Below are 15,800 nucleotides of genomic sequence, written 5' to 3'. Positions count from 1 at the left end.
AACTAATGAGTTAGTTGCGGGATGATGTACTACGGAACGAGTAAAGAGACTTGCTGGTAACGAGATTGAACTAGGTATTGAGATACCGACGATCGAATCTCGGGCAAGTAACATACCGATGACAAAGGGAACAACGTATGTTGTTATGCGGTTTGACCGATAAAGATCTTCGTAGAATATGTAGGAGAAAATATGAGCATCCAGGTTCCTCTATTGGTTATTGACCGGAGACGTGTCTCAGTCATGTCTACATAGTTCTCGAACCCATAGGGTCCGCACGCTTAAAGTTCGGTGACGATCGGTATTATGAGTTTATGTGTTTTGATGTACCGAAGGTAGTTCGGAGTCCCGGATGAGATTGGGGACATGACGAGTAGTCTCAAAATGGTCGAGACGTAAAGATCAATATATTGGACGACTATATTCGGACATCGGAAAGGTTCCGAGTGATTCGGGTATTTTTCGGAGTACCGGAGAGTTACGGGAATTCGCCGGAGAGGTCAATGGGCCTTCACAGGCCTTAGTGGAAAGGGAGGGCAGCAAGGAAGTGTGAGGTGCACCCCCTAGGCCCAAACCGAATTGGTTTAGGGCTTTGGGGGCCGGCCCCTCTTTCCTTCTCCCCTGCTCCTCTTTCCTTCCCCTCCTAGTTGGACTAGGAAATGGGGAACCTACTCCTAGTAGGAGTAGGATTCCCCCCTTGGGGCGCATCCTATGAGGCCGCCGGCCCCCTCCCCTTGCTCCTTTATATACGGGGGCAGGGGGCACCCTAGGACACACAAGTTGATCATTGATCCCTTAGCAGTGTGCGGTGCCCCCCTCCACCATAGTCCACCTCGATCATATCGTAGCGGTGCTTAGGCGAAGCTCTGCGTCGGTAGCAACATCATCACCGTCAACACGCTGTCGTGCTGACGGAACTCTCCCATGAAGCTCTACTGGATCGGAGTTCGTGGGACGTCATCGAGCTGAACATGTGCTGAACTCGGAGGTGCCATGCGTTCGGTACTTGGATCGGTCGAATCGTGAAGATGTTCGACTACATCAACCGCGTTCTCATAACGCTTCCGCTTACGGTCTATGAGGGTACGTGGACGATACTCTTCCCTCTCGTTGCTATGCATCACCATGATCTTGCGTGTGCGTAGGATTTTTTTTTGAAATTACTACGTTCCCCAACAGTGGCATCCGAGCTAGGTTTATGCGTAGATGTTATATGCACGAGTAGAACACAAGTGAGTTGTGGGCGATACAAGTCATACTGCTTACCAGCATGTCATACTTTGGTTCGGCGGTATTGTTGGATGAAGTGGCCCGGACCGACATTATGCATACGCTTACGCAAGACTGGTTCTACCGACGTGCTTTGCACACAGGTGGCTGGCGGGTGTCAGTTTCTTCAACTTTAGTTGAACCGAGTGTGGCTACGCCCGGTCCTTGTGAAGGTTAAAACATCACTAAATTGACGAACTATCGTTGTGGTTTTGATGGTAGGTAAGAACGGTTCTTGCTCAGCCCATAGTATCCACGTAAAACTTGCAACAACAAAGTAGAGGACGTCTAACTTGTTTTTGCAGGGCATGTTGTGATGTGATATGGTCAAGACGTGATGAACTATAAATTGTTGTATGAGATGATCATGTTTTGTTAAAGTTATCGGCTACTAGCAGGAGCCTTATGGTTGTATCTTTATTTGCATAAGATGCAAGTGCTATGTAATTGCTTTACTTTATCGCTATGCGATAGCAATAGTTGCAAAAGCAATAGCTGGTGAGACGACCATGTGATGACACGTTGATAAAAGATCAAGATGATGGAGATCATAGTGTCATGCCGGTAACAATGGAGATCATGACAGTACTTTGGAGATGGAGATCAAAAGCACAAGATGATGATGGCCATATCATGTCATATATTATGATTGCATGTGATGTTTATCTTTTATACATCTTATTTTGCTTAGTTCGGCGGTAGCTTTATAAGATGATCCCTTATTAAATTTCAAGGTAAAAATGTTCTCCCTAAGTATGCACCTTTGCCGAAGTTCATCGTGCTGAGACACCACGTGATGATCGGGTGCAAGCCAGTTTTGCACGCGCAGAAATGCTCGGGTTAAACTTGACGAGCCTAGCATATGCAGATATGGCCCCGAAACACTGGAGACCTAAAGGTCGAGCGTGAATCATATAGTAGATATGATCAACATAGTGATGTTCACCATTGAAAACTACTCCATCTCACGTGATGATCGGACATGGTTTAGTTGAATTGGATCACATGATCACTTAGATGATTAGAGGGATATCTATCTAAGTGGGAGTTCTTAAGTAATATGATTAATTGAACTTTAATTTATCATGAACTTAGTCCTGATAGTATTTGCATAACTATGTTGTAGATCAATAGCTCGCGATGTAGCTCCCCGTTTATTTTGATATGTTCGTAGAGAAAAACTAAGTTGAAAGATGTTAGTAGCAATGATGCGGATTGGATCTGTGATCTAAGGATTATCCTCATTGCTGCACAGAAGAATTATGTCCTTGATGCACCGCTAGGTGACGGACCTATTGCAGGAGCATATGCAGACATTATGAACGTTTGGCAAAGCTCAGTATGATGACTACTTGATAGTTCAGTGCACCATGCTTTACGGCTTAGAACCGGGACTTCAAAAATGTTTTGAATGCCACGGAGCATATAAGATGTTCCGAGAGTTGAAATTAGTATTTCATACTCATGCCCGTGTCGAGAGGTAGGAGACCTCTGACAATACTTTGCCTACAAGATGGAGGAGAATAGCTCAACCAGTGAGCATGTGCTCAGATTGTCTGGGTACTACAATCACTTGAATCAAGTGGGAGTTAATCTTCTAGATAAGATAGTGATTGACAGAGTTCTCTAGTCACTACCACCAAGTTACTAGAACTTCGTGATGAACTATAATATGCAAGGGATAACGGAAACGATTCCCAAGCTCTTCGTGATGCAGAAATCGACGAAGGTAGAAATCAAGAAAAGCATCAAGTGTTGATGGTTGACAAGACCACTAGTTTCAAGAAAAGGGCAAAGGGAAGAAGGGGAACTTCAAGAAGAACGACAAGCAAGTTGCTGCTCAAGTGAAGAAGCCCAACTCTAGACCTAAGCATGAGACTAAGTGCTTCTACTGCAAAGGGACTAGTCACTGGAAGCAGAACTGCCCCAAGTATTTGGCGGATAAGAAGGATGGCAAAGTGAACAAAGGTATATTTTTTGATATACATGTTATTGATGTATACTTTACTAGTGTTTATAGCAACTCCTTAGTATTTGATACTAGTTCAGTTTCTGAGATTAGTAACTCGAAACGGGAGTTGCAGAATGAACAGAGACTAGTTAAGGGTGAAGTGACAATGTGTGATGGAAGTGGTTCCAAGATTGATATGATCATCATCGCACACTCCCTATACTTTCGGGATTAGTGTTGAACCTAAATAAATGTTATTTGGTGTTTGCGTTGCGCATGAATATGATTTGATCATGTTTATTGCAATACAGTTATTCATTTAAAGTCAGCGAATAATTGTTGTTCTATTTACATGAATAAAACCTTCAATGGTCATACACCCAAGGTGAATGGTTTATTGAATCTCGATCCAAGTGATACACATATTCATAATATTGAAGCCAAAAGATGCAAAGTTAATAATGATAGTGCAACTTATTTGTGGCACTGCCGTTTAAGTCATATTGGTGTAAAGCGCATGAAGAAAATCCATGCTGATGTGCTTTTGGAATCACTTGATTATGAAATCAATTGATGCTTGCGAACCATGCCTCAGAGGCAAGATGACTAAGACTCCGTTCTCTGGAACAATGTAGCAAGCTACAGACTTGTTGGAAATAATACATACTGATGTATGCAGTCCGATGAGTGTTGAGGCTCGCGGTGGGTATCGTTATTTTCTGACATTCACAGATGATTTGAGTAGATATGGGTATATCTACTTGATGAAACATAAGTCTAAAACATTTGAAAAGTTCAAAGAATTTTAGAGTGGAGTGGAAAATCACCATAACATGAAAATAAAATTTATACGATCTGATCGCAGAGGCGAATATTTGAATTACGAGTTTGGTCTTCAATTAAAACAATGTGGAATAGTTTCACAAACTCATGCCACCTGGAACACCACAACATAATGGTGTGTCCGAATGTCATAACCGTACTTTATTTGATATAGTGCAATCTATGATGTCTCTTACCGATTTACCACTATCGTTTTGGGGTTATGCATTAGAGACAGCTGCATTCACATTAAAAAGGGCACCATCTAAATCCATTGAAACGACACCGTATGACTGTGGTTTAGCAAGAAACCTAAGCTGTCGTTTCTTAAAGTTTGGGGTTGTGATGCTTATGTGAAAAAGTTTCATCCTGATAAGCTCAAACCCAGATCGGAGAAATGTGTGTTCATAGGATACCCAAAGGAGACAGTTGGGTACACCTTCTATCATAGATCTGAAGGCAAGACATTCGTTGCTAAGAATGGATCCTTTCTAGAGAAGGAGTTTCTCTCGAAAGAAGTGAGTGGGAGGAAAGTAGAACTTGATGAGGTAACTGTACCTGCTCCCTTATTGGAAAGTAGTTCATCACAGAAATCTGTTTCTGTGACTCCTACACCAATTAGTGAGGAAGCTAATGATGATGATCATGTAACTTCAGATCAAGTTACTACCGAACCTCGTAGGTTAACCAGAGTGAGATCTGCACCAGAGTGGTACGGTAATCCTGTTCTGGAGGTCATGTTAATTGACCATGACGAACCTACGAACTATGAGGAAGTGATGATGAGCCCAGATTCCACGAAATGGCTTAAGGCCATGAAATCTGAGATGGGATCCATGTATGAGAACAAAGTGTGGACTTTGGTTGACTTGCCCGATGATCGGCAAGCCATAGAAAATAAATGGATCTTCAAGAGGAAGACATAAGATGATAGTAGTGTTACTATCTACAAAGGTAGACTTGTCGAAAAAGGTTTTGACAAAGTTCAAGGTATTGACTACGATGATATTTTCTCACTCATAGCGATGCTTAAGTCTGTCCGAATCATGTTAGCAAATTGCCACATTTTATGAAATCTGGCAAATGGATGTCAAAACTACATTCCTTAATGGATTTCTTAAAGAAGAGTTGTATATGATGCAACCAGAAGGTTTTGTCGATCCTAAAGGTGCTAACAAAATGTGCAAGCTCCAGCGATCCATCTATGGACTGGTGCAAGCATCTCAGAGTTGGAATGTACGCTTTGATGAGTTGATCAAAGCATATAGTTTTATACAGACTTGTGGTGAAGCCTGTATTTACAAGAAAGTGAGTGGGAGCACTACAACATTTCTGATAAGTATATGTGAATGACATATTGTTGGTCGGAAATAATGTAGAATTTTCTCGAAAGCATAAAGGAGTGTTTGAAAAGAGTTTTTCAAAGAAAGACCTCGATGAAGCTGCTTACACATTGAGCATCAAGATCTATAGAGATAGATCAAGCCGCTTGATAAGTTTTTTCAATGAGTACATACCTTGACAAGATTTTGAACTAGTTCAAAATGGAACAGTCAAATAAGGAGTTCTTGCCTATGTTGCAAGGTGTGAAGCTGAGTAAAGACTCAAAACCCAACCACAATAGAAAATAGAAAGAGAATGAAAAGTCATTCCCTATGCCTCACTCATAGTTTCTATAAAGTATGCTATGCTGTTTACCAGTCCTATTGTATACCTTAGCATCATTCTGGCAAGGGAGTACAATAGTGATCTAAGAGTAGATCACTGGACAGCGGGCAAAATTATCCTTAGAGGACTAAGGAAATATTTCTCAGTTATGGAGGTGATAAAAGAGTTCGTCGTAAAGAGTTACATCGATGCAAGCTTTTACATCGATCTAGATGACTCTTAAGTCTTGATCTAGATACATATTGAAAGTGGGAACAATTAGCTAGAGTAGCTCCGTGCAGAGCATTGTAGACATACAAATTTGCAAAATACATACGGCTCTGAATGTGGCAGACCCGTTGACTAAGTTCCTCTCACAAGCAAAACATGATCACTCTTTGGGTGTTAATCACATAGCGATATGAAATAGATTATTGACTCTAGTAAACCCTTTGGGTGTTAGTCACATGGAGATGTGAACTAATCACATAAAGATGTGAACTATTGGTGTTAAATCACATGACGATGTGAACTAGATTATTGACTCTAGTGCAAGTGCGAGACCGAAGGAAATATGCCCTAGAGGAAATAATAAAGTTATTATTTATTTCCTTATTTCATGATAAATGTTTATTATTCATGCTAGAATTGTATTAACCGGAAACACAATACATGTGTGAATACATAGACAAACATAGTGTCACTAGTATGCCTCTACTTGACTAGCTCGTTAATCAAAGATGGTTAAGTTTCCTAACCATAGACTTGAGTTGTCATTTGATTAACGGGATCACATAATTAGGAGAATGATGTGATTGACTTGACCCATTCCGTTAGCTTAACACTTGATCGTTTAGTATGTTGCTATTGCTTTCTTCATGACTTATACATGTTCCTATGACTATGAGATTATGCAGCCCCCGTTTACCGGAGGAACACTTTGTGTGCTACCAAACATCACAACGTAACTCGGTGATTATAAAGGTGCTCTACAGGTGTCTCCGAAGGTACTTGTTGAGTTGGCATATTTTGAGATTAGGATTTGTCACTCCGATCGTCGGAGAGGTATCTCCGGGCCCACTCGGTAATACATGCTACCTCTTGAGCATTGCGTTGGTTTTCCCCGAAGAGGAAGAGATGATGCAGCAAAGTAGCGTAAGTATTTCCCTCAGTTTTTGAGAACCAAGGTATCAATCCAGTAGGAGGCTACGCGCGAGTCCCTCGTACCTGCACAAAACAAATAAATCCTCACAACCAATGCGAATAGGGGTTGTCAATCCCTACCACTTACGAGAGTGAGATCTAATAGATATGATAATATAATATTTTTGGTATTTTTGTGATAAAGATGCAATGTGAAATAAAGGCAAGGTAAAAAGCAAAGGAAAATAACTAAGTAGTAGGAGATTAATATGATAAAGATAGACCCGGGGGCCATAGGTTGCACTAGTGGATTCTCTCGAGAGCATAAGTATTCTACGGTGGGTGAACAAATTACTGTTGAGCAATTGACAGAATTGAGCATAGTTATGAGAATATCTAGGTATGATCATGTATATAGGCATCACGTCCGAGACAAGTAGACCGACTCCTGCCTGCATCTACTACTATTACTCCACTCATCGACCGCTATCCAGCATGCACCTAGAGTATTAAGTTAAAAACAGAGTAACGCCTTAAGCAAGATGACATGATGTAGAGGGATAAACTCATGCAATATGATGAAAACCCCATCTTGTTATCCTCGATGGAAACAATACAATATGTGCCTTGCTGCCCCTACTGTCACTGGGAAAGGACACCGCAAGATTGAACCCAAAGCTAAGCACTTCTCCCATTGCAAGAAAGATCAATCTAGTAGGCCAAACCAAACTGATAATTCGAAGAGACTTGCAAAGATAACCAATCATACATAAAAATATTCAGAGAAGATTCAAATATTGTTCATAGATAGACTTGATCATAAACCCACAATTCATCGGTCTCAACAAACACACCGCAAAAAGAAGATTCCATCGAATAGTTCTCCACAAGAGAGGGGGAGAACATTCTATTGAGATCCAAAAAGAGAGAAGAAGCCATCTAGCTAATAACTATGGACACGTAGGTCTGAGGTAAACTACTCACACTTCATTGGAGGGGCTATGGTGTTGATGTAGAAGCCCTCCGTGATCGATGCCCCCTCTGGCGGAGCTCCGGAACAGGCCCCAAGATGGGATCTCGTGGATACAGAAAGTTGCGGCGGTGGAATTAGGTTTTTGGCTCTGTATCTAAATGTTTGGGGGTACATAGGTATATATAGGAGGAAGGAGTGCGTCGGTGGAGCAACAGGGGGGCCACGAGGGTGGAGGGCGCGCCTGGGGGGGGGGGGGGGGGGGGGCCCCCCCCCCCGGGGGGGGGGGGGGGGGGGGGGGGGGGGGGGGGGGGGGGGGGGGGGGGGGGTAGGCGCGCCCCCTACCTCGTGGCCTCCTCTTTTGTGTCTTGATGTAGGGTCCAAGTCTCCTGGGTCTTGTTCGTTGAGAAAATCACGTTCCCGATGGTTTCATTCCGTTTGGACTCCGTTTGATATTCCTTTTCTTCGAAACCCTAAAACAAGCAAAAAATAGCAATTCTGGGCTGGGCCTCCGGTTAATAGGTTAGTCCCAAAAATAATATAAAAGTGGAAAATAAAGCCCAATAATGTCCAAAATAGTAGATAATATAGCATGGAGCAATAAAAAATTATAGATACATTGGAGACGTATCAAGCGTCCCCAAGCTTAATTCCTGCTCGTCCTCGAGTAGGTAAATGATAAAAACAGAATTTTTGATGCGGAGTGCTACTTGGCATAATTTGTAATTCTTCTTAATTGTGGTATGAATGTTCAGATCCAAAAGATTCAAGATAAAAATTTAATATTGACATAAAAATAATAATACTTCAAGCATACTAACAAAGCAATTATGTCTTCTCTAAATAGCATGGCCAAAGAAAGTTATCCCTACAAAATCATATAGTCTGGCTATGCTCCATCTTCACCACACAAAATATTTAAATCAGGCACAACCCCGATGACAAGCCAAGCAATTGTTTCATACTTTTGACATTCTCAAAACTTTTTCAATCTTCACGCAATACATGAGCGTGAGCCATGGACATGGCACTATAGGTGGAATAGAATGGTGGTTGTGGAGAAGACAAAAAGGGAGAAGATAGTCTCACATCAACTAGGCGTGTGAATGGGCTATGGACATGCCCATCAATAGATATCAATGTGAGTGAGTAGGGATTGCCATGCAACAGATGCACTAGAGCTATAAGTATATGAAAGCTCAACAAAAGAAACTAAGTGGGTGTGCATCCAACTTGCTTGCTCATGAAGACCTAGGGCATTTTGAGGAAGCCCATCATTGGAATATACAAGCCAAGTTCTATAATGAAAAATTCCCACTAGTATATGAAAGTGACGAAATAAGAGACTCTCTACTATGAATATCATGGTGCTACTTTGAAGCACAAGTGTGGTAAAAGGATAGTAGCATTGCCCCTTCTCTCTTTTTCTCTCATTTTTTTATTTGGGCCTTTTCTCCCTTTTTATGGCCTCTTTTCTTTCTCTTTTTTTATTTTTTATTTTTCGTCCGGAGTCTCATCCCGACTTGTGGGGGAATCATAGTCTCCATCATCCTTTCCTCACAGGGACAATGCTCTAATAATGATGATCATCACACTTTTATTTTTCTTACAACTCAACAATTATAACTCGTTACTTACAACAAAATATGACTCTATATGAATGCCTCCAGTGGTGTACCGGGATATGCAATGAATCAAGAGTGACACGTATGAAAGGATTATGAATGGTGGCTTTGCCACAAATACGATGTCAACTACATGATCATGCTAAGCAATATGACAATGATGGAGTGTGTCATAATAAACGAAACGGTGGAAAGTTGCATGGCAATATACATCTCAGAATGGCTATGGAAATGCCATAATAGGTAGGTATGGTGGCTGTTTTGAGGAAGGTATATGGTGGGTGTATGATACCGGCGTAAGGTGCGCGGTACTAGAGAGGCTAGCAAAGGTGGAAGGGTGAGAAAAGTGCGTATAATCCAAGGAATCAACATTAGTCATAAAGAACTCATATACTTATTGCAAAAATATACAAGTTATCAAAGCAAAGTATCACGCGCATGCTCCTAGGGGGATAGATTGGTAAGAAAAGACCATCGCTCGTCCCCAACCGCCACTCATAAGGAAGACAATCAAAAAATAAATCATGCTCCGACTTCATCACATAACGGTTCACCATACGTGCATGCTATGGGAATCACAAACTTTAACACAAGTATTTCTCGAATTCACAACTACTCAACTAGCACAACTTTAATATCACCATCTTTATATCTCAAAACAATTATCAAGCATCAAACTTCTCATAGTATTCAACACACTCATAAGAAAGTTTTATTATTAATCTTGTATACCAAGCATATTAGGATTTTAAGCAAATGACCATGCTATTTAAGACTCTGAAAATAATCTAAGTGAAGCATGAGAGATAAATAGTTTCTATAAAACAAATCCACCACCGTGCTCTAAAAGATATAAGTGAAGTATTAGAGCAAAACTATATAACTCAAAAGATATAAGCGAAGCACATAGAGTATTCTAAAAAATTCCAAATCATGTATGGCTCTCTCAAAAGGTGTGTACATCAAGGATGATTGTGGTAAACTAAAAAGTAAAGACTCAAATAATACAAGACGCTCCAAGCAAAACACATATCATGTGGCGAATAAAAATATAGCTCCAAGTAAAGTTACCGATAGAAGTAGACGAAAGAGGGATGCCTTCCGGGCATCCCCAAGCTTTGGCTTTTAGGTGTCCTTAGATTATCTTGGGGGTGCCATGGGAATCCCCAAGATTAGGCTCTTGCCACTCCTTGTTCCATAATCCATCAAATCTTTACCCAAAACTTGAAAACTTCACAACACAAAATTTAAAGTAGAAAATCTCGTGAGCTCCGTTAGCGAAAGAAAACAAAAGACCACTTCAAGGTACTGTAATTAACTCATTCTTTATTTATATTGGTGTTATACCTACTGTATTCCAACTTATCTATGGTTTATAAACTATTTTACTAGCCATAGACTCATCAAAATAAGCAAACAACACACGAAAAACAGAATCTGTCAAAAACAGAACAGTCTGTAGTAATCTGTAGCTAGCACAAGATATGGAACCCCAAAAATTCTAAAATAAATTGCTGGGCGTGAGAAATTTATCTATTAATCATCTAAAAAAATAATTAACTAAATATAACTTTCCAAATAAAAATGGCAGTAGTTCTCGTGAGCGCTAAAGTTTCTTCTTTTTACAGCAAGTGTAACAAGACTTTCCCCAAGTCTTCCCAACGGTTCTACTTGGCACAAACACTAATTAAACACAAAAAACACAAACAAAACAGAGGCGATACAAATTATTTATTAATAAACAGGAGCAAAAAGCAAGGAATAAAAATAAAATTGGGTTGCCTCCCAACAAGCGCTATCGTTTAACGCCCCTAGCTAGGTATAACAAGCAAGGATAGATCTAGGTATTGCCATCTTTGGTAGGCAATTCTTCAATGAGGCATCTACCATCTTTAGGAATTTCTTCCTTTTTATTGATTATCAAATTTTTAGGCACAAGATCGAAAAGATCATTTGTAATAAATGGTTCCTTAATGATAGCAACAAGATTGGGATGAACACTTATAGATTTGAGATCCGCAGTTTCCTTACTAGAGGATTCACCCTTATTCTTAGGAACATACATAAGCTTGGCAATTTTAGCAGGAGGACTTGGAGTGTTCTTTACAGAAGAAAAAGCGGTTCCCAAGTTGGTAATAATATCCTCAAGTTTATCAATTCTAGTGGAATCGTGATTTATTTTCTCATTAACTATGGGTTCCTTCTCTTTAATATTTTTCAAAGTGACTCCTACTTTAGATCCATATTGAGAGATTCGGTTGTGAATCTTTTTATCCAAATTTTCAATTAACTCAACAATCGCAACTTTATTTTCAATAATTTCAAGTTTTTGCATTACATGCTCCAAAGTTAGCATAGTTCCATTAACCAAAAGAGGGGGTGAGCCAAACAAATCTATCATAGCATTATAGGAATCGAAAGTGTGGCTACCCAAGAAATTCCCTCCGGCAATGGTATCAAGGACATATCTGTGCCAAGGAATAGCACCTACATAAAAATTGTGGAGAAGAATAAAAGTAGATTGCTTCCTGGTAGATCTATTTTGAGCATTGCAAATTCTATACCAAGAATCTTTTAGATTTTCTACCTCCCTTTGCTTAAAATTTAGAATTTCACTCTCGGGAGATAACAGAGAAGATAAGGGACTTAGTCATAACAACAAGCAAGCAAACTAACACAACCAAACAAGCAGGAAAAAAGAGGCAAATAGAGAAAGAGATGGAGGATAGAGAGAGAGAGAGAGGGTGAATAAAACGGCAAGGGTGAAGTGGGGGAGAGGAAAATGAGAGGCAAATGGCAAATAATGTAATGCGGGAGATAAGGGTATGTGATGGGTACTTGGTATGTTGACTTTTGCGTAGACCTCCCCAGCAACGGCGCCAAAAATCCTTCTTGCTACCTCTTGAGCACTGCGTTGGCTTTCCCTGAAGAGGAAGGGATGATGCAGCAAAGTAGCGTAAGTATTTCCCTCAGTTTTTGAGAACCAAGGTATCAATCCAGTAGGAGGCTACGCGCGAGTCCCTCGTACCAGCACAAAACAAATAAATCCTCGCAACCAACGCGAATAGGGGTTGTCAATCCCTACACGGCCACTTACGAGAGTGAGATTTAATAGATATGCTAATATAATATTTTTGGTATTTTTGTGATAAAGATGCAAAGTAAAATAAAGGCAAGGTAAAAAGCAAAGGAAATAACTAAGTAGTAGGAGATTAATATGATAAAGATAGACCCCAGGGCCATAGGTTTCACTAGTGGCTTCTCTCGAGAGCATAAGTATTCTATGGTGGGTGAACAAATTACTGTTGAGCAATTGACAGAATTGAGCATAGTTATGAGAATATCTAGGTATGATCATGTATATAGGCATCACGCCCGAGACAAGTAGACCAACTCCTACCTGCATCTACTACTATTACTCCACTCATCGACCGCTATCCAGCATGCATCTAGAGTATTAAGTTAAAAACAGAGTAACGCCTTAAGCAAGATGACATGATGTAGATGGATAAACTCATGCAATATGATGAAAACCCCATCTTGTTATCCTCGATGGCAACAATACAATACGTGCCTTGCTGCCCCTACTGTCACTGGGAAAGGACACCGCAAGATTGAACCCAAAGCTAAGCACTTCTCCCATTGCAAGCAAGATCAATCTAGTAGGCCAAACCAAACTGATAATTCGAAGAGATAACCAACCATACATAAAAGAATTCAGAGAAGATTCAAATATTGTTCATAGATAGACTTGATCATAAACCAACAATTCATCATTCTCAACAAACACACCACGAAAAGAAGATTACATTGAATAGTTCCCCACAAGAGAGGGGGAGAACATTCTATTGAGATCCAAAAAGAGAGAAGAAGCCATCTAGCTAATAACTATGGACCCGTAGGTCTGAGGTAAACTACTCACACTTCATCGGAAGGGCTATGGTGTTGATGTAGAAGCCCTTTGTGATCGATGCCCCCTCCGGCAGAGCTCCGGAACAGGCCCCAAGATGGGATCTCGTGGATACAGAAAGTTGCGGCAGTGGAATTAGGTTTTTGGCTCCGTATCTGATTGTTTGGGGGTACGCAGGTATATATAGGAGGAAGGAGTCCGTTGGTGGAGCAACAGGGGGCCCACGAGGGTGGAGGGCGCGCCCCCTACCTCATGGCCTCCTCTTTTGTGTCTTGACGTAGGGTCCAAGTCTCATGGGTCTTGTTCGTTGAGAAAATCACGTTCCCAAAGGTTTCATTCCGTTTGGACTCCGTTTGATATTCCTTTTCTTCAAAACCCTAAAACAGGCAAAAAACAACAATTCTGGGCCGGGCCTACTGTTAATAGGTTAGTCCCAAAAATAATATAAAAGTGGAAAATAAAGCCCAATAATGTCCAAAACAGTAGATAATATAGCATGGAGCAAGCAAAAATTATAGATACGTTGGAGACGTATCAATACACATCACTATAAGCCTTGCAAGCATTGTAACTAATGAGTTAGTTGCGGGATGATGTATTACGGAATGAGTAAAGAGACTTGCCGGTAATGAGATTGAAATAGGTATTGAGATACCAACGATCGAATCTCGGGCAAGTAACATACCGATGACAAAGGGAACAACATACGTTGTTATGCGGTTTGACCGATAAAGATCTTCGTAGAATATGTAGGAGCCAATATGAGCATCCAGGTTCCGCTATTGGTTATTGATCGGAGACGTGTCTCGGTCATGTCTACATAGTTCTCGAACCCGTAGGGTCCGCACGCTTAAATTTCGGTGATGATTGGTATTATGAGTTTATGTGTTTTGATGTACCGAAGGTAGTTCGGAGTCCCGGATGAGATCGGGGACAAGATGAGGAGTCTCGAAATGGTCGAGATGTAAAGATCGATATATTGGACGACTATATTCGAACATCGGAAAGGTTTCGAGTGATTCGGGTATTTTTCGGAGTACCGAAGTGTTACGGGAATTCGCCGGAGAGGTCAATGGGCCTTCATGGGCCTTAGTGGAAAGAGAGGGCATCGAGGAAGTGTGGGGTGCGCCCCCTAGGCCCAAACCGAATTGGTTTTGGGCTTTGGGGGCCGGCCCCCTCTTCCCTGCTCCCCTACTCCTCTTTCCTTCCCCTCCTAGTTGGACTAGGAAAGGGGGAACCTACTCCTAGTAGGAGTAGGATTCCCCCCTTGGGGCGCATCCTATGAGGCCCCCGGCCCCCTCCCCTTGCTCCTTTATATACGGGGGCAGAGGGCACCCTAGGACATACAAGTTGATTATTGATCCCTTAGCCGTGTGCGGTGCCCCCCTCCACCATAATCCACCACGATCATATCGTAGCGGTGCTTAGGCGAAGCCCTACGTCGGTAGCAACATCATCACCGTCAACACGCCGTCGTGCTGACGGAACTCTCCCATGAAGCTTTGCTGGATCGGAGTTCATGGGACATCATTGAGCTGAACGTGTGCTGAACTCGCAGGTGCCGTACGTTCGGTACTTGGATCGGTTGAATCATGAAGACGTTCGACTACATCAACCGCGTTCTCATAACGCTTCCGCTTACGGTCTACGAGGGTATACGTGGACGATACTCTTCCCTCTCGTTGCTATGCATCACCGTGATCTTGCGTGTGCGTAGGATTTTTTTTTGAAATTACTACGTTCCCCAACACGACTGACATCTCAACCCAAAATAATTTAATACACGACTACAGAACGATACACGTAGCACAACACACGTCTGAACAAGCAGGAGCCACAAAGCCTCCCACTGGCCGAAGACAAACGCTCTCTACCGCCCTTGGCGAGAGTCAGAAGAGTCGTCGACAAAATACAGCTCTGGTTGCAACAAATAGGGCATAGATGCACCCACAACAAAGGCCTCCTTTTGAACCATGGAAGGACCTGGAGGTTGAAGCATTTGCCGATGCCAAGGATGAAGAAGAACCATATGCGACTAGGAACATTGAGAGCCCCCAAACTTGGCAGGAACCACCAAATAAGAGATCAAGCCTTTCCATTTCACTCACCTTGTAATCACCATTTCATAAACCGCTAGGCGGGCCTCCATATTGGTGGCTGAAGAGGTTAGCAACTGCCATCAGACTAGATCGATGGCTAAGGTCAGCCCCGCATAGGCCCGGAAGAAAAAGCAAGTAGAAAATCACCAACACACAAGTAGAAAGAGACCAAAAGGTAGGAGATATAAGCTTGTGTCCTCTCCCAGCTAACCCGCTTGAACTACAAAGGTGGCTGAGAAGAATGCCCAATTAAAGATATTCAGAGAAATAATTTGTTGATGAACAAGTAAAACTAGTTGATTCTGACTTTGAACTACCATGTGGGTTGGTTCCTTGAAAAATCTTTGTTAGGACTTGAAATGGT

This window comes from Triticum urartu, chromosome 7, assembly GCF_003073215.2.
Source record: "Triticum urartu cultivar G1812 chromosome 7, Tu2.1, whole genome shotgun sequence".
Lineage (NCBI taxonomy): Eukaryota > Viridiplantae > Streptophyta > Magnoliopsida > Poales > Poaceae > Triticum > Triticum urartu.
Note: the sequence above shows the minus strand (reverse complement) of the source record.